The 24,841-nt window shown below is 45.9% G+C and overlaps 1 protein-coding gene across 1 annotated transcript in view; it reads right to left on the bottom strand.

Annotated features, from left to right (window-relative positions):
- lft (Limb expression 1 family member lowfat) overlaps nt 1–24,841 on the bottom strand; it is a 189,464-nt gene that overhangs the window by 129,146 nt on the left and 35,477 nt on the right. The window lies entirely within an intron of this gene.

The following is a 24,841-nucleotide window of genomic DNA, read 5'->3' as shown; positions in this document are numbered from 1 at the left end:
AAAAAAAAAAAACTTGCAGAACGTCTCATCGAGTTGTGGTTGCTGTGGTAGCAGTAGTAGGTGGTGGTAGTGGTTCTGCTACTACTACCATAAACAATAATAATAATAATAAATTATTGCTATCATTATTATTTATTATTATTATTATTATTATTAATTATTATGATTATCAATCATCACTATTATTATCCATCCATCATCTAACCCTATGTTGCCCCATGAGGAGCGTAGGAGCTCGGGGCTAGGCAAGTTGGTCCTGACATTTAAGATAAAAGCGACCAGCCTCACTCATCCCTGAATGGGATTACGTGAGGAATAAATCCCAACCATCCCTTGGACATAAACCTACACAGGCTCAATCCAACTGGAGCGCCTTAATTACCCACTAATCCAACAGGTGCCATAATTTGATTATATGGTTACCATCCAGCGCAGTAAATGGTTTCCTTGTGTACAGGAAACACTTGGCTTGTCAGTGTAGATGGAAGAAGAAAGAATGAAGGATAGAAAGACAGAAGAGGAAGGAAGGAAGAGAGGGAAGGGCAGACACACAAAGCAGCACTACACTGAGTGAGTGGATGGTGAGCGCCCTCACCTACCATTACTGTTATATTAATAATACTGTAATAATAATAATAATTATAATTATAATAATAATAATAATAATAATATTTATTATTATTATTATTATTATTATTATTATTGTTGTTGTTATTAATATCAGCGGTGGCAGCAACTGATACTACTGTTGATGTTCAGGTTGTGGCTTTTTATACTGTTTGTTACTGTGATGGCAGTGGTTAGTTTAACAGTAGAAGCCTAACTATGGTCACTGAAAATGTCGGTAGTAGTAATGATGGTAGTATGGTGAGGTAACTGTACGGTGGTAGTAATGATGGTAGTATGGTGAGGTAACTGTACGGTGGTAGTAATGATGGTAGTATGGTGAGGTAACTGTTTGGTGGTAGTAATGATGGTAGTATGGTGAGGTAACTGTACGGTGGTAGTAATGATGGTAGTATGGTGAGGTAACTGTACGGTGGTAGTGATGATGGTAGTATGGTGAGGTAACTGGACGGTGGTAGTGGTGGTGGTACAGTAGTAGTATGGCGGTAGTGGTGGTGTAGAAGGGTGATAGATGTGGTGGTGGTAGGGTGATAGTTATGGTGGTGGTAGTATGGCGGTAGTGGCGGTGTAGTAGGGTGATAGTTGTGGTGGTGGTAGGGTAAAAGTTTTGGTGATGGTAGGGTGATAGTTATGGTGGTGGTAGGGTGGTAGCCTAGTTGTGGTGGTGGTAGGGTGATAGTTGTGGTGGTGGTGGGGCGATAGTGGTGGTGGTAGGGTGATAATTGTGGTGGTGGTAGAGTGATAATTGTGGGGGTGGTAGGGTGATAGTGGTGGTAGTAGTCGGGTGATAGTTGTGGTGGTGGTGGTAGGGAATAGTTGTGGTGGTGGTAGTGATGGTGGTAGTACGAGGTGCTACCCCAAAAGTTCCAGTAATTTGAATACTGTTGGCAAATAAGTTACCTTACCTTAGTTCTCCCTGTCACCTTCGAAGTAGTCCCCTTGGCCATGTATACAGTGGTCCCAATGTTTTTTTCACGAGTCCATGCATCCCTGGAAGGCTTCAGGAGCGATGGTCTTGAGCACCTCCTGCGATTCTGTCTGGATCTCCTCAATCGAGTCAAATCGATGCCCTTTCAGTCGTAATTTCACCTTGGAAAACAGGAAAGTCGCAGAGGGCTAGGTCAGGCGAATATGGTGGGTGGGGAATGACTACCGTGTTAGTGGAAGCCAGGAACTGCCGGACAACAATTGATGTGTGGGCGGGGGCCTTGTCATGATGCAGGACCCAGTCCTTGTTCTTCCACTGATCTGGACGTTTGTGGCAGATGTTCTCCCTCAGATGCTGCAAAACTTCACAGTAAAACTTTCCGCTGACAGACTGACCGGGTGGGACAAATTCCTTGTGAACAATCCCTTGGATAACGAAGAAAACGATCAACATTGACTTGACATTGCTGCGAACTTGACGCACTTTTCTTGGCCTCGGTGAATTGGGAGACTTCCACTGTGATGACTGCTGCCTTGTCTCTGGTCATAACCATAAAGCCATGATTCATCACCAGTTATGACCTTGAGGATGAAGATGGCATCATCTCTGACCTGATTCTTGAGCTCCCTGCAAACTGCAGCGGGATGTGCCTTCTGCTCGTCACTCAGCAGTCTTGGCACAAATTTTGCAGCGATGTGTCTCATGCCCAACACATCCGACAAAATGCGTTGCGCGCTCCTGAACGACAGTCCAACGATATCACAAACGTCATGGATAGTTCGTCTTCGATGTGCAAGTATAGCCTGACGAACATTTCCGACGTTTACTGGTGCTGTTGCCGTTGACGGTCGTCCAGAAAGGTCATCGTATTCAACAGACGCTCGTCCTTCCCTGAACTGCTTGAACCAGAAAAATGTTCTGCTTTGGGACATGACATTGTCGTCATAGGCTTGCTGAAGCAACCGGTGAGTTTCTGCAGCCGTCTTGTTGATCTTGAAGCAGAACTTGATGCAGGTTCTTTGTTCCGTGAGGTCCACCATTGCAAAACCGCCACACCACCTACACATCAGGTTACAATAGTAAGCGTAGCTCAACAACACGTCCGTTCAGACACGGCTGGGGCCACACTGACGCACAAGGGATGCTGCTGACTCCTCCTAGTGGTAAAAGGCAAAACTGCAAATGGTTGGCTCCCTCTGTTCAAATTACTGGAACTTTTGGGTAGCACCGCGTGTGATGGTAGTATGGTGGTGGTAGTGGTAGTATGGTGGTAATGGTGGTGGTAGTATGGTGGCAGTATGATGGTAGTGGTGGTGGTGGTGGTAGTGTGGTAGCAGTAGTGGTACTGGTGGTGGTAATGGGGTGATAGTGGTGGCAGTATGGCGGTAGAGGTAATGAAGGTATGGTAGTGGTGGTAGTAAGATGGTACTGGTGGTGGCAGTAGTATGATGGTAGTGGTGGCGGTGGTAGTAAGGTGGTAGAGGTGATGGTAATATGATGGTAGTGATGATGGTAGTATGATGGTAGTGGTGATGGTAGTATGATGGTGGTGGTGATGGTAGTATGATGGTAGTAGTGATGGTAGTATGATGGTAGTGGTGATGGTAGTATGATGGTAGAGGTGATGGTAATATGGTGGTAGTATGATGGTAGTGGTGATGGTAGTATGATGGTAGTGGTGATGGTAGTTTGATACTACTGGTGGTGGTAGTATGATGGTAGTGATGAAGGTAGTATGATGGTAGTGGTGAGGGTAGTCTAATACTACTGGTGGTGGTAGTATGATGACAGTGGTGAAGGTAGTATGATTAAGTATGATTGTTGTGGTAGTGGTAGTATGATGGTAGTGGTGAAGGTAGTATGATGGTAGTGTTGGTGGTAGTATGATGGTAGTATGGTGGTGGTGGTAGTATGATGGCAGTGGTGGTAATATGATGGTGGTGGTAGTATGATGGTGGTGGTGGTAGTAGTATGTTGGTGGTGGTAGTGGTGGTGTGGTAGTGGTAGTGGTAGTATGATGGTACTGTAGTGGTGGTGGTAGATGGGTAGGGTGGTAGTGAAAATATAGACTAGTTGTAACGGCAGTACTCTCTCTCTCTCTCTCTCTCTCTCTCTCTCTCTCTCTCTCTCTCTCTCTCTCTCTCTCATACGTACATAAAAACAATTTCTTCACAATACCCGAGCCAACATACCTCACGCAGCACAAAAAACCAGCATACTAAACATATCCCAACGCACCAACATACCCTACCCAACATACCCCACTAAACACAGGCTAATATACCCTACCCAACATAAAACAAACTCACCTAACATACCCTATCGCGACATACTCCAATCATCAAACCCACACATATCCAACCTAGCTCATCCACACATCGCAACATACCCTAACATACCCCAAACACCTCCACCACCGGACGTCCACATAGCCGCCAAATATAGGCCAACATAGCCCAGCCCAGTATACCAAAATACACACCCAGGAATAGCTGAGTGAAAAAAAAGTAAAAATAAAAATAAATTGAACGAGTGGGAAGGGGGGCCAGAAGGGGAGGAAGAGGAGAGGGGGAGGAAGGAGAGGTGAGGGGAGGGTAGAAAAAAAGGGAAGAAGCGGAGAGGGAAAAAGGAGGAGAGGGGAGACGAGGGGAAGGAGTTTATGGAGAAGAGAGGGGTTATGAAGGAGTGAAGGGTAAAGGGAAGGGAAGGGAAGGGAAAAATAGAGGAGAGGAGAGGAGAGGAGAGGAGAGGAGAGGAGAGAGAGAGAGAGAGAGAGAGAGAGAGAAAGAGAGGGGTAGGGGTTAAGGGGTAAGAGGTTGGGGAGAGAGGGAGGGGGCAGGAGCAGAGTGGGGGTAAGGGGGGATGGGGGATAGAACACGCCCTAGTCATGTTGCTCCGTCGGCCAACAAATGATTCTCTTCTCTCCAGGTTCAAGGGTGCCTTACTCTACACCCCTCCCCACTCCCCTCCCCTCTCTATCTCTGCTTCCCCACTCTCTACTCCCTGATCTATCTCCCCCTCCCCTCTCTGCCTATCCCTCCTCCCTCCCTTTTCTCTTTATTTCCCCTTTCCTCCCTTCTTCCCCCTTTCCCTACACAGTAATTCTCCTCCCTCCTCTTGTCTATTTCTTTCCTCCACCTTTTTTCCTTCTCCTCTCCTCCCTATCCCCTCTTCCTTCCTCTCTTTTCTTTTCTCTACCTATCCCCATCTCCTCTCCTCCATCCCTCGTCCTTCCCCTACCCTCCTCTCTCCAACCATTCCCTCCCCCTCCCTCCCCTCCCTTTTTCTGACTCCCCTGCATCGCCGCCCTTCCCCCCTCAGTTCCAGTCTTCTTCGTGTGAGTCCTTCCTTCATTCACTTCTCACTACTTTCTCTCCCTCTCTCATTCCAATATATATATATATATATATATATATATATATATATATATATATATATATATATATATATATATCCTCTCTCCCTTTCTTTCTACTAATGTATACCGTACTTTTCTCTGCTCTTTCCCCTTTTCGCCCCTCTTTCCTTTTTTCATACTTCTTTCTCATCCTCCTTACCGACAGTTCTTTCCTCCCGTAACCTTCCCTATTGTTTTCATCCCTCCCTCCTTCCCTAGTTCAATCCTGTCCTCCCCCCCTCTCCTTTTTCTGGTACTCTAGTTTCCTTTCCATCAACGTTTCTGACATATATTCAGAACAGCTTCAAGAGTAAATTAAAATATTGTAATAAATAAAAAATGCAAACTTTTTATTTATCCAACATTTATCTATCTGTTCATTTACAACCTCCTTCTGATTTCAGACTGAAGTAGGAGAGTGGGTCTACACTGTGTGACACTAGGGTCATGCAGTGTGTGGGTTGGGCCAAGCAGGATCATGCAGTGTGAGGGTAGGGTCATGCAGTGTGTGGGAGGGGCCAAGCAGGATCATGCAGTGTGAGGGTAGGGTCACGTAGTGTGCAGGTAGGATCATAATATGGTGTAAGGGCGGGATCATGAAGTAAGCATGGAGTCATGAAGTGTAAGGGAGGGGTCATGCAGTGTGATGGTGGGGTTTTCTAATATAAGGGTGAGGTCATGCAGTGTGAGGGTTGGGTCATTCATTGCGTGAGCTGGGTTATGTAGTGTGAAAGTGGAGTCAAGCAGTATGAGCATGGGACTATGCAGTGTGAAGGTGGAGTGATGCAATACGAAAAGGATCTGTGCAATCTGAGTGTGAGGTCGTACAGTGTATGAGTTACTGACATTTTAACATACGAGCAGTGTCGTGCAGTGTGAGAGTAAAGCAATGTGACGGTGGGGGCAAACAGCGTGAGGGTGGAATTATATTGAGTGAGAGTGGGAACATTTAGTGTGAGGGTCGGGTCATGTTATATGAGGGTGGGGTTACGTAATGTGAGGGCTGGGTCATGCAGTGTGAGGGTGGAGTTATATACGAGTAGTGTGAGGCTGAAGTCACTGATGATGATCCATTATAACGCTGACTTGTGACCCATCATTTCTGGCCTGCATGGTCTATCAAGTCACATCAACTTGGTATGCAACGCTCGTCACGGTATCTCACATGGCTGTTGTGGTAACTCATTTTCGACGAGTGCCGATATAGTTCTTTCAGCTTAACTTGACCAAGATTTTCGTCATTTTGCAGCTTATTCCACACAGGTCAGTGGGAAAAAATGCTGCGGCTCTACGTCCTTCACAAAAAATTCCTTCACAAGCTAAGACACTTGGCTCCAGTGGCAGTGTGCACGGGTGGATGGGAAACTTGCTTACCGCACGAAAGTAGTTTTAATTGGAAAAGAATCAGATGGATCGACGTTACAAGTGGAGTGCCACTTGGTTCACAGTTAGGTCATACTTTCTTTTTTAAATATAAGTAAATGGTATTGATGAAGGATTTTTCTGAAAGATTTCTAAATTTGCTGTTGATGATAAAATAGGTGAGAGCAAACACAGCATTGAAGAGACAGGCAAAGCAGATAGATTTTGATCAACTGTTAAACTGGGCCCAAACATGGCTAATGGATCAACATTAATAAATACAGAGTGCTAAACACTGGCGGTAAAAACGTAAAGACCAGTAAGACCATTAATAACGTTCAACTTGATAGTGTAAACCAAGAAAAAGACTTAGGAGATACAGCATAACAACAGGTTACCTGAAACCAAGCCAACAGTGCACAGAGACTGTTAAAAAGAATTAATTGGATTCATAGGTCGAGAATTCGAATATAATCGAAAAATATCGTCCTCACCTTGTATAATTCCTTAGTATGCCCACATTCTGAGTACTGCACCCAGTTCTGGTCCTCTTATTACAAAAACGATATGGAGGAGCTTGAGAGTACAGCGAAAGGCGACAAAAATACCAAGACTGAGAAGTAAACCACAAACCAAATGAGGAACGATAACAGTAGAAGAGTTGAACCTGATTACATTAACTAAATGCAGCCTATGTAGGGATTCAGTATATAATATCTTCAAATGACATGAAAATTTGGTTGTCGAAAAATATTTCACAATAGATCTACCATACAATACCAGACGCAATGGATATAAAATTGTTGGCAAATGATTCCACTTACATGACGCTAAACACATCTTCAACAGACTTGTGTATATATATATATATATATATATATATATATATATATATATGTGTGTGTGTGTGTGTGTGTGTGTGTGTGTGTGTGTGTGTGTGTGTGTGTGTGTGTGTGTGTGTGTGTGAGCCTCAGTGGTAAAGTGTGCATTTTCGTACACTGAAGAACGAGGGTTCGCGCCCCGCCAGGGTAATAAACTTTGGGAGCGTTCTTCTGGCCACGTACTGCATTGGCGGACATCAGGGGTGCTGTGGTTGAACCAGTGTCGCATACTATAAAGTACGCTTGCACCCAGTCGGCTTGCGCGGGCCGATTACACTTGGTTCACAGACTATACACACATCCAAAGCTACTCCAACACTACAATTACACTTACAAGCACTTCTCTCCATACATACAATCTCTACTAGACAGCCTAAGCCACTTAGTAGAGATACATTGGCTGTATCGTCCCCACTTCGGTCGAGCTAGGCTGGTCCTGCAGTGGACACTCAAACGGCTGATGAGATGAGATGATTTTATATATATATATATATATATATATATATATATATATATATATATATATATATATATATATGGAGCCATATATATATATATATATATATATATATATATATATATATATATATATATATATGGAGCCTCAGTGGTAGAGTGTGCGTTTCGTACACGGGTGAGCCAGGGTTCGCGCCCCGCCAGGGTCATAAACTGCATTGGTGGACACAAGGGGTGCTGTGGTTGAACCAGTGTCGCTTACTATAAAGTATGCTTGCACCCAGTCAGCTTGCGCGGGCCGATTACACTTGGTTCACAGACTGCACACACATCCAAAGCCACTACAATTACACTTACAAGCACTTCTCACCCTACATACAATCTCTACCAGACAGCCTAAGCCACTTGGTAGAGATACATTGGTTGTATCGTCCCGACTTCGGTCGGGATAGGCAAACGGCTGATGATGATATATATATATATATATATATATATATATATATATATATATATATATATATATATATATATATATATATATATATATATTAGTGGTAGGTAGGGGCCCTCACCATCCACTCACTCGATGTAGTGCTGCTCTCGGGTGTCTGCCCTTTCTTCTCCTCCTTCCTTTCCTCTTTTGTCTTTCTTTACTTCGTTCTTTCCTCGTCCATCTGCCTGCGAGTGACTTTACGCTCCCTCTATTGTCTTTCTTTCCTTCATTCTTTCCTCTTTTTCTGCCTGTGGGTGACTACACTGAGTGACAAGCCAAATGGTTTCCTGTACACCAGGAAACCATTTACTACGCTGGGTGGTAACCATATAACCAATTTATAGCACCTGGTGGTTTAGTGGGTAACTGCGGCGCTCCAATCGGATTGAGCAGGTCAAGGTTTATATCCAAGGGGTGGTTGGGGTTACTGCTCACGTAATGCCACTCAGGGATGAGTAAGGCTGGTCACTCTCATCTTAAATGTCAGGACCAACATGCCTAGCACCGGACTCCTACGCTCCTCATAGGGCAAAGTAGGATTGGATGATGGACGGATGGATGGATTTCACCTGCACCGCCAGACATCAGTTATATGAGAATGGTGGGTGCCTACCCTCTTCCTCTTGGATAAACTTTGAATTAGGCCATTGCCAGGCTATATACTAGCCAGCCTACACCGCCCTACCCTAATCTACCACCAACCATCATCTCACACCGTCCCACCTCTCACGGCACTTGTATAGCAAAAATAGTCAAATTCTCCCCTGCAGTACAAGTAATCAGGCACATAAGAAACCAACCCTGTCCTGTCATATACATACAACTAACTAAACCCCTCTACCTTCACAGTTATCATGCTTAGGAAGATACATGACGCATTTGTTGACTGAGACCCTTCCTCCCACGGAAAGCACTGCACACTGGAAGAGAGACTAGACACCAAACAGAGCGCGCATATACAGCATCGCCAGTTCAGAAACGGTTCTGTATAATGTTGTAAACAAACAAGAAGCACAATTCATCAGTTTATCATCCTATATGATCTGGCACCAAGCAGAAGCGCTAACCACTGCCCTCAACTCATCACATCATCACCCAACAAAAACTGGTACTAAGTAAAAGAAACACCACCCACTCCTTTCCACCCATTACATCCTTTTTCTGCCCCCTGCCCTCCATCCAGCTTCCAAGACAAAACTGTGACTTACACCTTTCCACTGTAAACGCTGCCTCTTATACAAAGTCTGGATCTAAGTGTGACTAAAATTAACTGGAATGGCTGGAATCGATATAAGTTGACTTGAACAGATGTCAATGGACGTGAAACTGTTTAACTGACCTAACTTAAAAACTAATATACTGTAAGTGGTCCTGAACTTACTTGAATGGACTTGACCTGATCTTATTGGCTCGACTGGGTGTGAAGGAGCTGAATGAACCTAACTGGGCGTAGACGTACCTGGCTGGAACCGAACTTGGCTGAACTGACTTAAGCACGAATGGATGTGGAGGAAATGAATGGGCATAAAAAGAGATGTGAACTGACCTAAATGGACCTCAGTAACTGAATGGCTCAAAACTGACAACCTGACTTCTGTTCACAAATGATGTGAACGGCCTCCGGGGCTTGGACAGATCCAAAGTAGATTGAATGGTTTTTGTATCGACTTCACTGATTCGAAATTCAGTATACCTGAACTAATCTGTACTGATAATTGACCTGAACTGGATTTGAAGTGCCTCAGTGACCCTAGCTGGATTTGAACTACCCTGAATTAATCCTAATGGACCAAAATTGACCTGACAGGACCTAAGTCAACAGGAAGGGGCCTAAAGAGCTCTGTGTGGGTGTGAACATGGCTGAATGGACCTGAGAACACGTATGACTGTACCCAAATTATTCTGAACGTGTCTTAAATGACCTGGTTGGGCAGTATTGGATGTGACAGGCCTGCTTCTGGACAAATTTATTACGTCTTAGGTCAACCAGCAAAACAATGAACCATTTACACTGTTGCCCTTGTAACACTTATGCCGACTGATTATGTTACCTGACCGACATTGTACATCAGAGACAGCTGAGGAACAATGGTAGTTAAATGGTTGACAAACACAAAAATTCTCCGTATAATCAAATGCAGGGAGAGGCAGAGTAAGATACAGGCATGTAAGAAGATTAACTGGGTTAGTAGGTAGGTAGGTAGGTTGGTAAGTAGGTAGGAAGGCAGATAAACAGATGGGAAAACGGTAAGTACGTCAGTCAGTAAGTATGAGGTAAGTAGAGGGGAGCTGTTGGTCAAGTGACACAGGATTGGACTGCTGGACACAAATCCTTACTGATCTTCCACAAGACCCACGGACATGTCATAAAAAACACCATGATAACACCGTCACACCGGCCCTGCATGAGACAACCCTTGCATGTATTCAGTATGGACGGCACTGCATGTACTGTAGACGGTTCTAGTGTGTATTCAGTATGGAATCTCCTGTATGCAGCTAGCTGTAGTGTGTATTCAGTATGAAGGAAGGATATCAGTAGACAAGAAGAGATGTGCCAAGTTGTGTGCTCCATCTAATGCGAATAGAAGCACTGCTGGGTCTCAGAGAACATGCTGTCTAATGTTGTTCAGTCTGGTAAAAACTGTCAATAGGTGTAGGTAGGCCAGTGAGTAGCTAGGCAGATATTAACTGGCATAAGGTAAGTAGGTATAGGGTAAGTAGGTGTTCGCAGGAATAAGGAGAGTAAGTATCAAATGCTATTCAATATGTAGGTATTAGCAGGTACGGTACATGGCAAGGTGTCAGTAGGTGTACGTTAAGTAAGTGTTGGTAGGAATCAGTTAAGTAGGTGTCAGTCAGTATACAATAAGTGGATAAAAATGAGCATACAGTAAGTAGATGTCAGCAGACATATACGGTGTTTCGGTGGGTGTCTGTTAGGACTACGTAAGAAAATGTCACGGGGTATGAGGTAGGTAGATTTCAGCAAAAATAAGGTGAGTAGGCGTCAGTCGTCAGTAACTGTACGTTAAGTAGGCATTAGCAGGTAACCTATAAAACATGCAGGTGTAAGTAGCTAGGCTGTAAGATACGTAGGTGTCAGTTGGTAGACGGTAAGTAGGCGTCATTAAGAATTAGGCTAGTAGGTGTAAATAGGTATTAGGTAAGTACCGTTGGACTTAGTAAGCAAAAGGTAAGAAGGAGTTCACAGGTCACACAGCAAGTATACTGTAAGGCAAGTGTCGGCAAGTGTATGGTAAGTACGGCTGGTGCTGGTGGGTGGGTCATTAGGTATATGTGGATGTTAGTGGGTGAGTCAGTAGGTATAAGGTATGTATAAGTGGGTGTTTGTGGGTGAGTCAGCAAGTAACTGGTAACTACAAGTAAGAATAAGTAGGTGTTGGTGGGTGAGTCAACAGGTATAAGGGAAGTATAAGTGGATGTTAGTGGGTGTCAAGAGATATAAGTTAAGTATAAGTAAGTGTTAGTGGGTGAGTCAGCAGGTATAAGGTATGTAAAAGTAAATGTTAAAGGAAGAGTTAGCAGGTATAAGCACGTATAAGTAGGCGTTAGTGGGTATGTCAGTGGGTATGAGGGAGGTATAAGTGGTGTTAGTGGATGTGTCAGTAGGTATAAGGTAAGTATAAGTAGGTGTTGGTGGGTGAGTCAGCAGGTGTAAGTTAAGTGTAAGGAAAGTATAAGTGGATGTTTGTGGTTGAGTCAGCAGGTATAAGGCAAGTATAAGTGGATGTTAGTGGGTGAGTCAGCAGATATAAGGTAAGTATAAATGGATATTAGTGGTCGAGTCAGCAGGTACAAGTAGGTGTTACTAGATCTGTCAATAGGTATAAGGCAAGTAGGTGTCAACAAGTATAAGTTAAGGCAGGTGTTAGTAGTTGCGTCAGTAGGTGAAAGGTAAGGAGGTGTTAGCAGGTGAGTCAGTAGGTATAAGGTAAGTGTCTGAGGGTATAAGTATGTCAATCAGTAGGTATGAAGACAGTAGGTAAGTACTGAGGTAAGTAGGCAGGAAGGCAGGTAGAGAAGGAATGCACTGAGGAAAACAGGTATGCAGATAGACAGGTATGCAGACAGACAGGTATGTAGACAGACAGGTATGCAGACAGACAGGTATGTAGATAGACAGGTATGCAGATAGACAGGTATGTAGATAGACAGGTATGCAGACAGACATGTATGTAGATAGACAGGTATGCAGATAGACAGGTATGTAGATAGACAGGTATGCAGATAGACAGGTATGCAGATAGACAGACAGGTATGCTGACAGACACGTAAGTAAATAGATATGTACACAAACAGAGGTATACTAATACGTGTACACATGTAAGTGAATATATATACATGTAGCTAGATACACATGTACATACAGGTATCGAGACAGGTATGTGGTGACAGACATATAGATAGTTAGATGGATAGGTATGTAGACAGACAGGCATCTAGAAAGAGACAGGCACACGGAGAGACAGACAGATATGTAGACAGACAGGCAGGTATGTAGATAGACAGACAAGCATGTAGATAGACAAACAGCTATGTAAACGAGGACAGACATGTAGACAGATAGAGACAGGTATGCTGATGGACAGACAGGCATGCTGATAGACAAGTTATGTTGAAAGAAATCTATGTCGACAGATTGAAGTATGATGATAGACACACAGAGGTGTATGGATACAGGCAAGCAGACATACAGGCAGGCAGACATACAAGCAGACAGACATACAGGTAGACAAAGATATACTCTAGATGGACAGGCAGAATAGTATTTAGACTCGTATGCAAATGGATAGAGACAGGTGTGTACAGACAAGCAGGTGTGTAGGAACGGTACATATGTGTGTAGATAAACGGGCAAGTAGGTAGACGTGTGTGTGTGTGTGTGTGTGTGTGTGTGTGTGTGTGTGTGTGTGTGTGTGTGTGTGTGTGTGTGTGTGTGTGTGTGTGTGTGTGTGTGTGTGTGTGTGTAGTCAGACAAACTGGTGTACAGCTTCAGGTATGTATATAAAGACATATACAGATAGAGGTCTGAAGAGAAAGGTGTGTAGAATGTGATAGGTGTACAGTAAACATGCGCGTACGTACAGATGTACAAACATACAAGTAAGCAGAAAGAAAGGGGTAAATATACAGGTGTAGAGAAAGTCAAGTGCGGATATAGCTGTATACACACGTGTACCGGCAGACTGGTGAACAGACAGATGGAAATATTGGGTTAGGGGTAAATTTTGAATGTATATATTTATATACAGGTGCCACGAAGCAGGTACATATAATTAGATACGTGTAAAAGGCGGATGTATAAACACTGATGTACGGCACACAGGTGTACCAACACACAGTGGTGGTGTAAACATGGATACAGTCAGAAACACAGACAAAACATGTGTGTAAGCACACGTGAAAAGACAGACAAAAAAGTTCATACACAGAAAAACAGGTGTAGCTACAGACAGGCAACGAGTAGAAAGACAGCTGTAAAAACTGACTGGTAGAGACTGACGTACGCACTGCGTGATGAACAGACAGAAGCACAGTGACTGGCAGATTGACAAATGTACACTTCTTCGAAGGCAGACACGTGTACAGACTGACTGGTAGACACGGACGTACGAACTGATAGGTAGACAGACAGATATACAAACTGACTGGTAGACACAAATATACAGATTGGCTTGCTGACAGACATGTACAGAGTTCTAGAAGAGACCTTTACAGGCTGACCTGTATACACACAGCACTACAGACTGAAAGAAGGGCAGATACAGACAAGTGAGAAAACACAGACATGTGTGTGAACAGAGAAGAAGTCAGGTACAGACATGTAAACTGGTAGACATAAAGACAGCTGCACAGACAGAGACAGGCAGAAAAACAGGGAGAGAAGTATGCAGCAGGTAAGGTGTGAGGCGGCAGACGGTGCAGACACTGAGGCCAGAGGTAGACAGGGTGGTAGACGGTAGGCTGGGGGAAGGGGGGGCGGGGCAACAGGTAGCCATGCAAAGAGGTACCCAGCAAGTAGTCAGGCAGCAGGCAGTCATGCAAGCGGCAGGCAGGGGAGGAAGGGGGCAGGCAGGCACGGAGTATTAATAGTGAAGCTGGTAGTGAGAGAAGTAAAGGAGGAGGGAGGGGGAGGGGGAGGGGGAGGAGGGAGGCAGAGAAGTAGGTAGAGGGGGTGGAGAAGGGACAGGTACGGGGAGAAGGGAGATAGGGTAGAAGCAGGGAGTAAGGAGAGTAGAGGGGGGGGGGGCGATTGGTAGAATATACAGGGGAGGGGATAGAAGGACGGAGGGGTAGGCAAGATAAAGGCAAGGAGGACGCCAAGACAGAGGTTGGATGGTAGAAGGGAGCAAGGTTGGGATGACACAAGCATGTATCAGTACCTAAACAACAGCACATACGAGATACAAACAGTCATAACTGCCTCCTCTCACAGACTGGGTTAATAAATTATGCATTCATAAGCAGTTACGTTTTGGACAAAGTCCTTGAGCATGATTGATGTAGGCACTTTGGGTCTTACTCCTTGACACTGAACACATAAATAAGTTGCTAGGCTACTCCTAAATTTTACACGATCATACTCGGCACGTATTCTTACGTCAAAATTACGTATATGTATATATGGCTATCTATCTATCTATCTATCTATATATATATACGGTGTGTGTGTGTGTGTGTGTGTGTGTGTGTGTGTGTGTGTGTGTGTGTGTGTGTGTGTGTGTGTGTGTGTGTGTGTGTGTGTGTGTGTGTGTGTGTGTGTGTGTGTGTGTGTAAAATGATTAGTATTAATTTTATACCCTAAAATTAGTAGTCTCATTTTTCAGAAGCTACTTATTTCAATCGCTCCCCCACATTTCATTCTGTTACTTCAGGCCTGAATATATCCTGAACAGCTGATACCCTATGGCCTCACAGCTTAAGGGAGTGCCTGCTGCCCTGTTATCCTCCCTCCCCCTTTTTCTTTTTAATTTCCATGATTACAGTAACTCTTCTAATTATTATCATGGCTGGACCACCAAGAATGAACCTTACCGTCTGGGTGCCGTGTATCTATGCACTTACTACTGGCTCTGGCAGGAGGTGGTGAGGCACGCTGTGCGGGAGGTGAGGCAGGAATAAAGGATGGGTGGTACGGAAGCTTAAGGAGAGGCAGGGGAAGTCAGGCAAAGATATAGGCTGAGGCAGGGCAAAAGAGGCAGGGAACTAGCGTGCTGTTGAGGAAGTGAGGCAGGGAGCTAGCGTAAGGCAGACGAAGTGAGGCAGGGAGCTAGGGTGAGGTAGAGGAAGTGAGACAGGGAGTTAGGGTGAGGTAGAGGAAGTGTGGCAGGGAGCTAGGGTGAGGTAGAGGAAGTGAGGCAGGGAGCTAGGGTGAGGTAGAGGAAGTGAGGCTGGGAACTAGAATGAGGCAGGGGATGTGAGGCTGGGAACTAGGGTGAGTCAGGGGAAGTTAGGTAGAGATGTAGGCTAAGGCAGGAGAGATATGAGTACTGTAGACAGGAAGTTGAGAGGAAAGGGAGGAAGGGAAGCACGATCTACGGAGGAGGAGTGAGAGAGGAGGTAGAAAGCAAAGGGAGGCAGCAGCACGTAGTTGAATGAGAGGAAGGCAGGGGTGTCATGGAAGAAGAGAGAAGGCAGCAGGCAGCTAAGGGGGTAGTAAGGCAGGCAGGGAGGTAGAGAAAGGCAGGCAGGGAGGTAGAGAAAGGCAGGCAGACAGGCAGAGAGATAGAGAGGAAGGCAGGCAGGAAAGACGTCAGTCAGAGAAGTAATGAAGCAGGTAGGGAGGGATAAAGAGAGTTGAAGCAGGCAGGCAAGATGGTAGGGAGGCATAAAGAGAGGTGAGGAAGGCAGGCAAGATAGTAGTGAGGGAGGCAGGGAGGATTGTAGTTAGGCAGGCATGTAAGATGGTAATGAGGCAGACAGGCATGGTGGTAGTGAGGCAGGCAGGAAAGGTGGTTGTATGGCAGGTAAAGGAAGGGTGGTAGTGTGGCAGGTAAGAAGGCAGGGTGGTAGTGAGGCAGGTAAGAATGCAGGGTGGTAGTGAGGCAGGTAAGAAAGCAGGGTGGTGGTGAGGCAGGCAGGTAGGGAGTTGTGAGGGATGCAGAAAGGGAAGTAGTAAGGACGGTAGGGTGGTAGGGAGGGAGAGAGTGAGGCAGGGGTGAGGGTGAGGGGTGTGGGGGGTGGTAAGGCAGGCTGGAGGGGGTGTAGGACTATATATCACGAGCAATTCAGGGTTCCCAGACCAGTGTAGCGGCGTGCAGGTCATACCCCCCTACCCTCACCCCTTCCCTCCACCACCCCTCACCCCTTCCCTCCACCACCCCTCACCCCTACCCTCCACCACCCCTCACCCCTATCCTCCACCACCCCTCACCCCTTCCCTCCACCACCCCTCACCCCTTCCCTCCACCACCCCTCACCCCTTCCCTCCACCACCCCTCACCCCTTCCCTCCACCACCCCTCACCCCTTCCCTCCACCACCCCTCACCCCTTCCCTCCACCACCCCTCACCCCTTCCCTCCACCACCCCTCACCCATTCCCTCCACCACCCCTCACCCATTCCCTCCACCACCCCTCACCCCTTCCCTCCACCACCCTTCACCCCTTCCCTCCACCACCCTTCACCCCTTCCCTCCACCACCCCTCACCCCTTCCCTCCACCACCCTTCACCCCTTCCCTCCACCACCCTTCACCCCTTCCCTCCACCACCCCTCACCCCTTCCCTCCACCACCCCTCACGCCTTCGCTCCACCACCCCTCACTCCTCCCCTCCACCACCCCTCGACCCCCTGTCTCAGCCCCCTCCATTCCACGTGTCGATGTCTACTGCCCTGTCTTGTCTGTAGCCCCAAACTGTCTGTAGCCCCAAACTGTCTACAGCCCCAAACTGTCTGTAGCCCCAAACTGTCTACAGCCCCAAACTGTCTATTGTCCCAAACTGTCTACAGCCCCAAACTGTCTATTGTCCCAAACTGTCTGTATCCCCAAACTGTCTGTATCCCCAAACTGTCTGTAGCCCCAAACTGTCTGTAGCCCCAAACTGTCTGTAGCCCCAAACTGTCTGTAGCCCCAAACTGTCTGTAGCCCCAAACTGTCTACAGCCCCAAACTGTCTATTGTCCCAAACTGTCTGTATCCCCAAACTGTCTACAGCCCCAAACTGTCTATTGTCCCAAACTGTCTGTATCCCCAAACTGTCTGTAGCCCCAAACTGTCTACAGCCCCAAACTGTCTGTAGCCCCAAACTGTCTATTGTCCCAAACTGTCTGTAGCCCCAAACTGTCTGTAGCCCCAAACTGTCTGTAGCCCCAAACCGTCTGTAGCCCCAAACCGTCTGTAGCCCCAAACTGTCTATAACCCAAAACTATCTACAGACCAAAACTACTTTTTTCTTTTTTCTTAGGCAAGGAAGAAGGAACCAAGGGCCAGGAGCCCGCAAATCCTTCATTCGAAGAAAAAAGCAAGAACAATTCAAAAGAGAGCTAAATTCAAGATCCGTTCATTTCGAGATGCTTGGACACACTGCTTTTGAAAGACTGGAGATCATAGGAAGTAGAAAATACAAACAGAGGGAGAAAGTTCCAGAGCTGACCTGTTGTATAAATGAAGGGCTGGGAGTAACGGTTAACTTTTGCATTAGAGAGATGGACAGAAGAGGGATGAGAGTTTGTTGCTCGACGGGTGCTACGCGCCCGTCATATAGGTGGAAGGATGCAAGCAGACAGTTCAGAGGAGCAGTGACTATTGAAGTAGCGACAGAAAAGAGATAAAGATGCAACAGTGTGGCGAAGAGACAGGGGTTGAAGGGAGCCAGTAAGAGAAGGAGAGTTAATGAGACGAAAAGCCTTTGACTCCACCCTTTTGGGAAAAGCTGTATATGGGAAGCCTCCCCACACATGAGAGTTGTACTCTACACAGGGGCGAATAAAACCCGTGTATAAAGTCAACAACTGTGCAGAGGTAAAGAAGGTACGGCGTCGGCTTAGCACATCAAATCTCCTGAATGTAGATTTTACAAGAGATTTAATACGATCTTTCCAAGATAAGTCCCAAGAGAATGAAACCCCATATATGTTTGAGGATGATGCGGGATTGAGCTGGATATTATTAAACATTAGTGGGTACTCCAGTGGAAGATTTTGTCGAGTTGATGGGTATAAAAGCTGAGTCCTTGATGCATTAAAAACAACAAGATTACTTTTACCCCAATAAGAAATACGAGCCAAGTCAGATATTATACGTGTGCCATTGCCTCATCTCATGTCTGTTGAGGTAACTGCTGAGACGGACACTGCAAAAAGCGAATGGAAAGGTGAAGGGTGGAATCACTCGCGTATGAGTGGATAGGGTTAGATGTACAGCATAGAAGGTCACTGATGAATAAGAGTTGGTGATACGACAGAGCCCTGAGGAACACCACTCTTGATAGATCTAGGAGAAGAACGGTGGCCGTCTACAACAGCAGCTATAGAACGACCAGAAAGGAAGCTATAGATGAAGGCAAAGATAGAAGTGTAGAAACCGTAAGAGGGCAGTTTAGAAATTAAAGATTTATGCCAGACTCGATTGAAAGCCTTTGAGATGTCAAGTGTTAGTAGCTACATACTGCCTGTGGCACTCTGAACTGTCTGTAGGCATAAACTGTAGCCATTACCTATCTGTAGCCCCCTGAACCCTCTAGTCACATGCAGTATACAGTGTGGTTCCTCACCTGTCTATAGAACCCCTCACCCCTCACAGATCTGACGCCTCTCTCCCCTTCACCCCTCACCCACACCTGACACAACCTATAAATTGACACCACCTACTGTATAACCGTCTGACGCCATTTTCAATGACCTGACACCACCTATAATGACCTCACATCTCTTTTGGTACTTACCTGATACTACCTTCCATGACCTGACACCACCTACATTATGATGACTTGTTCAACTGTAATCTGACAAGACTTATAATCTGACACCACCTACAATGACCTTACCACATCTATTATGACCTGACACCACTTATGACCTGACACTACCTATACTGACCTGACAGACAGCCTGACGACATTAGAAAGACCTGACAACCTATAATGACCTAACCACCTATAATGACCTGATACCACATAATGACCTGATACCACCTATATGACCTGATATCACCTGACAACACCTATAATAGTTTAACATCACTAATAATACCCTGACACCACCTGTAATGACCTGATAATCAATAACGATCTGTGATGACTTTATTCTGACTTCCCAAACCTGAGGTGGCTTCCAATGACCTATAGCATTCTGACACCGCCTATATTTACTGCGTACTGTTTTAATTATACACATTGCACCCCTCTGACGGAATAGGGCAAGTGACGCACAACAGATCACAGGTGTCTCCATCAGAGGAGAAACAACAGAAGAGGGATGACAAGACTAAAACCAGACAGAAAGAAAACTAAAGACTGGACACAAGAAAACTATTCACGCAACGTTTAAAGATGTCCAGTTTAGCATACTGAACTACAAACTCTGGCATGCTGTTGTACAAGTGCACACTAGTATACATAAAACACCTGCTGAACTGGGTGGTCAAACAACAAAACAAGGATCAGTGTACCCTTTTTGCAGCTCTGGTGCGTCTAGGACCAACACCCGGCTATGCAACAACTCAACAAGCATGAGCTGACGCGGGTTTTACACAAAAAAGACAGAGCATCCACACTTCCACGATAAGCCAAGTCAGACAAAGCTGGGTGGCCACATATGATGCAATCCGTCCATAATTATAAGTGTATGTAACACGAAGGTCTTTACTGAACAACAAAGTTTCGGTCTACTGAGTTATGTCAAGTTACTGGGCAGAGATTAATAAAGCGAAATGCTGATAACGACTCAGTAGACCTCCACCTCACATGGTGTGTGTGTGTGTGTGTGTGTGTGTGTGTGTGTGTGTGTGTGTGTGTGTGTGTGTGTGTGTGTGTGTGTGTGTGTGTGTGTGTGTGTGTGTGTGTGTGTGTGTGTGTGTGTGTGTGTGTGTGTGTGTGTGTGTGTGTGTGTGTGTGTGTGTGTGTGTGTGTGTGTGTGTGTGTGTGTGTGTGTGTGTGTGTGTGTGTGTGTGTGTGTGTGTGTGTGTGTGTGTGTGTGTGTGTGTGTGTGTGTGTGTGTGTGTGTGTGTGTGTGTGTGTGTGTGTGTGTGTGTGTGTGTGTGTGTGTGTGTGTGTGTGTGTGTGTGTGTGTGTGTGTGTGTGTGTGTGTGTGTGTGTGTGTGTGTGTGTGTGTGTGTGTGTGTGTGTGTGTGTGTGTGTGTGTGTGTGTGTGTGTGTGTGTGTGTGTGTGTGTGTGTGTGTGTGTGTGTGTGTGTGTGTGTGTGTGTGTGTGTGTGTGTGTGTGTGTGTGTGTGTGTGTGTGTGTGTGTGTGTGTGTGTGTGTGTGTGTGTGTGTGTGTGTGTGTGTGTGTGTGTGTGTGTGTGTGTGTGTGTGTGTGTGTGTGTGTGTGTGTGTGCGCGTGTGTGTGTGTGTGTGTGTGTGTGTGTGTGTGTGTGTGTGTGTGTGTGTGTGTGTGTGTGTGTGTGTGTGTGTGTGTGTGTGTGTGTGTGTGTGTGTGTGTGAGTGAGATCCTAGCCTGTTGTCATTATCTGCCATATAATATTCACAGGCCCAAAATTCTATCAAGAAGAGGGAGAGAAAAAGCTGCAGCACTGCCCCAAAGCAAAGAACATTCCTCCATCACTGGAGGAACAAAATTACTTTACACAAGTTACAGCAACTTCACGATCATTACAAATTCTACTTAACTCTCTGATGTCCGGTATGCCTGACATGGGAAAGCAACACAATTACACAAACTACATTGGCCATGTTTTATGGCTCCTGAGGGGCAAAGGATCTGCAGGGTCAGAGACCACCAATTTTTCATTGGAAAAGTGACCCGTCCCCAGCCAGCGCTTCATGCAGGGGTGAGAGGCATGTTTGGGAGTGAAGTGTGAGAGAAACATGTGGAAATGTGATGTAATGAAGTGGCTGTATTTCTGAGTGAGAGAGTTTGTACTGTGTGTCGTCAAGGTAGCCTCGACAGGATATGAACATGTGAGAACACGGTCATACTACTGCACCATCTTAAATGCTCGCCCCTGAATGGGCCAGCACTAACGACCAAACCACCCGAGATCCCCACACGTGTAACGTCCTGTGGTAACCTATGATACAAGATGCCAACTACAACGCCGCGACTCCTGCTGACACGACCAATACCGTGGGTTGGAATGACCTGGGCTGACCTGTCTCGTGAAGCGCTGGGTAGTGTAGGTCAGGCAGGCTCACCAAACTCCACTACACCAAGGGAGGGGGTTGCCGGAGGAGAGAGGGGGGGGGGCAAAATAATATGAGAGGGAACACGGAGAGGGAGGTGGTAATGGTGGTGGGAAAATTGTGGAGAAGGGAGGGGACTGGTAGTGACAAGAGGAAGGGACGGGAAAGGGAAGGACAGAAGCCTGGAAGGGAAAGGGGAAGGGGAAATGGAAAATGAAAGGCAAGGGGAAGGAAAAGAGAGGGGAAGGAGGAACTTCGGAAGGGAAAGGGAAGAGAAGGGCAAGAAAAGGAAATGGAAAGGGAAGGGCAAGAGGGGGGAAGGGAAAGGGGAAGGAAAGAGGGAGGGAGGGGAAAGGCAAATGAAGATAATGGAGGGGGAAGCAAAACAGAAAGGATGGAAAGGGGATGGCCAGAAGAGAAGGGAAGAGAATGGGCATGAGAGGAGAAGGGAAGAAGAATGGGAAAGGGAGGGAAAGGAGACGGGGATGGGGTGGGGAATCGGAAAGGAGAGGGGGGGATGAAAAAGAGGGAGAGATAAGGAAGAGAGAGAACAGAAGAATGGAGAGAAGAAAAGGAAACGTTAAGGGAAACTTAGGATATGAGACAGAAAAAGTAACAAAGAACGAAACGGAAAAAATATACGGAGGAGAGAAAAAGGTAAGAAATGGAGGTAGGAGGTGAATGAGATAGAAAGAGGGAGGGGAAGAAAAACGGTAGGGAGACAGAGGAGGGGAGGAAGAGTCTGAAGAAGGGAGCAGGGGAAGGGATGAAGGAAGAAGGGAGAGGGAGGTGAAAAGAAGGAGGAGGTGGATCAAAAAGAAGTTGGGAGAAGTAAGGAAGGTGGGGAGGGAGGGAGGGGAAAGGGAGGGGAGGGGAAATGAGGTGGGGAGAGTGGGAATGAGGGAAGGGGGGAGGTAAAGGAGTGAGGTGGGGGAGGAGGAGGGAGCCAGTCGAAACGGAAGGCAGGCACGCATGCAGTGAGGCAGGTAAAAGGTGAGGCAGGTAAAGGGGAGAGACAGGTGTGGAGGGAGTGAGGCAAATACAGGGTGAGTGAGGCAGGCAAGGGGTGAGACAGGCAAGGGTGAGCTGCGTTAGGAGGGGTGAAGCAGGTAAGGGACAAGTGAGACAGGTAAGGGGTGAGGTAGATTAGGAGGGAGTGAGGCAGATTAGGAGGGAGTGAGGCAGATTTGGAGGGGGTGAGGCAGGCAAGGAGGTGGAGGGGTTCTGGAAATAGTGTGGTAAGGTGCACGGGAGCCTGAAGATCAATGGTGCCTGGAAGTAAGTCTAGGCCACTGAGCTCCAAGTCCTGGGTAGAATAGCAACGGGAAAGCTCTGAGGGTGCTTAAAAAAAAAAAAAAAAAAAAAATCAGAGAAGGATAAAACCAGACGTAGCTAATGCAAGTTTTTAAAAAGTGCCATAAACAAAATCTGTGAGGGTACCGTACAACAGGTAGTGGGGAGGAGTGTAAGAGTGAAGCAATGTATAAAGAAACCGTACTCTGGTCATCACCTCTTTCTTACTAGTTTATTTATGTATTTAGTATGTCAGCAGAGTTTTGTATTCTGTTATTCAATCTATGTTGATATAAAGAAAACTGAATATCATACAAAAGACTAATAAGCTGTCCACTTCCAAATAAATGGCTACAGAAGAGGTACCTGAAAACCACTACAAGCTAACGAGAACACAGGCCAAGGGGAAGGGGTCGTATTCTCGTCAGTTAAGGAGACTCCCGTACACTTTTCCCCTAGCTATTTATTTGCCATATTGCACCTTCGTATTCCATTGCACGTTACTGTTTATGCAGTCGACACAGATTGCATAAACAATATAGATGATGTGATGAACCTCACAGCCACAGAAATAAACCAACCAGGAGAAGGTGTAAGAAAGCTTCCTAAACCAACGAGAACGTTGGCCAAGGCCTGGGAAAATAATAAAGGATCTTAACTATTTTTTACAATAATCAAACCTTCAGAACTGTTATCACGGATCATTCTGACGGAAAAGAGGGAAGCCTTCTTGCGGTGGCAACGATATAACCTGGCAGCTCCAGACTGGATATACAGACGCCCCTTAACTCCCACCCTATACCCCGAAAGTACCATGGTGAACTGCACAAAAAGAGCAACTTCAGTCTACAGTCCACCTGGTTCACGTCTACGTACATGAGGCCGCAGCTCAGGAGTGTTGAAGTTATGCTGAAGAGCTGTCTGTGTTGTGATAGTGTGGTGCGTGATGTTTTGAGAGTGCTGTGGTGTGGGGGACTGCAATAAAGTGTGGGCAAAGTGGATTGTTTGTGAGCTGTATTTTATGTTGGCACTGCAGCAGAGAAAGGTGGTGGTCGCCCACCCTAGGTAGGATGGTAGACAGCAATATCGGGACAAAATCCAGCTGCCAGAGATACCGAGTGAAATGGGTTATGAGCAACAGAAAACGATATCAGGCTGATATATGAGAATTAAGACGTGCAATATGTCATATCATCCCGTGCTTTGTTAATCTCGGCCTCCTGTAATTCACTCTTGCCTGAATAAAAACATGTAGCGTCAGATGAAATAAAATACTACAGATGTCACTAGCACGAGAGGGCTAAAGTACCAGTACTAATAATTTCAGGTTCCAATGGCTCATTCCCAGCAGAATAAAATCGTGTTGGGTTAATACATAAGAACTGTTGTGAAAACACAACCACGAAGAGTAAAAATTTTCCGAACTGCATAAAATCACCGTAATTATAATAATAATAATAATAATAATAATAATTGTGGTAGGTGGGGGCGCTCACCATCCACTCACTCAATGTGCTGCTCTCGGGTGTCTGACCTGTCCTCTCCTCCATCCTTCATTCCTTCCATCTTCTTCTATCCTTCTTTCCTTCATTCTTTCCTCGTCCTTCTGCCTACGGGTGACTTTACACTCCCTCTTCTGTCTTTCATTCCTTCATTCTTTCCTCTTCCTTCTGCCTGTGGGTGACTCTACACTGAGTGACAGCCAAATGGTTTCCTGTACACCAGGAAACCATTTACTACGCTGGGTGGTAACCATATAACCAAATTTTGGCGCCTGGTGGTTTAGTGGGTAATTATTGTGCTCCAATCGGATTGAGCAGGTGAAGGTTTATATCCAAGGGATGGTTGGGGTTTATTGCTCACGTAATGCCACTCAGGGATGAGTGAGGTTGGTCACTCTCATCTTAAATGTCAGGACCAACTGCCTAGCCCCGGGCTCCTACGCTCCTCATGGGGCAACGTAGGATTGGATGATGGATGGATAATAATAATAATAATAATAATAATAAAAACACCACAATAGTAATAATTTTTTTTCATTCATTCATTGCCAGACGCCATGTATCCCACACGAGGTGGC

This window comes from Coenobita brevimanus, chromosome 57, assembly GCF_032717465.1.
Source record: "Coenobita brevimanus isolate Jiangsu-jjx chromosome 57, ASM3271746v2, whole genome shotgun sequence".
NCBI lineage: Eukaryota > Metazoa > Arthropoda > Malacostraca > Decapoda > Coenobitidae > Coenobita > Coenobita brevimanus.
This window is presented reverse-complemented; position numbering and strand designations above follow the sequence as displayed.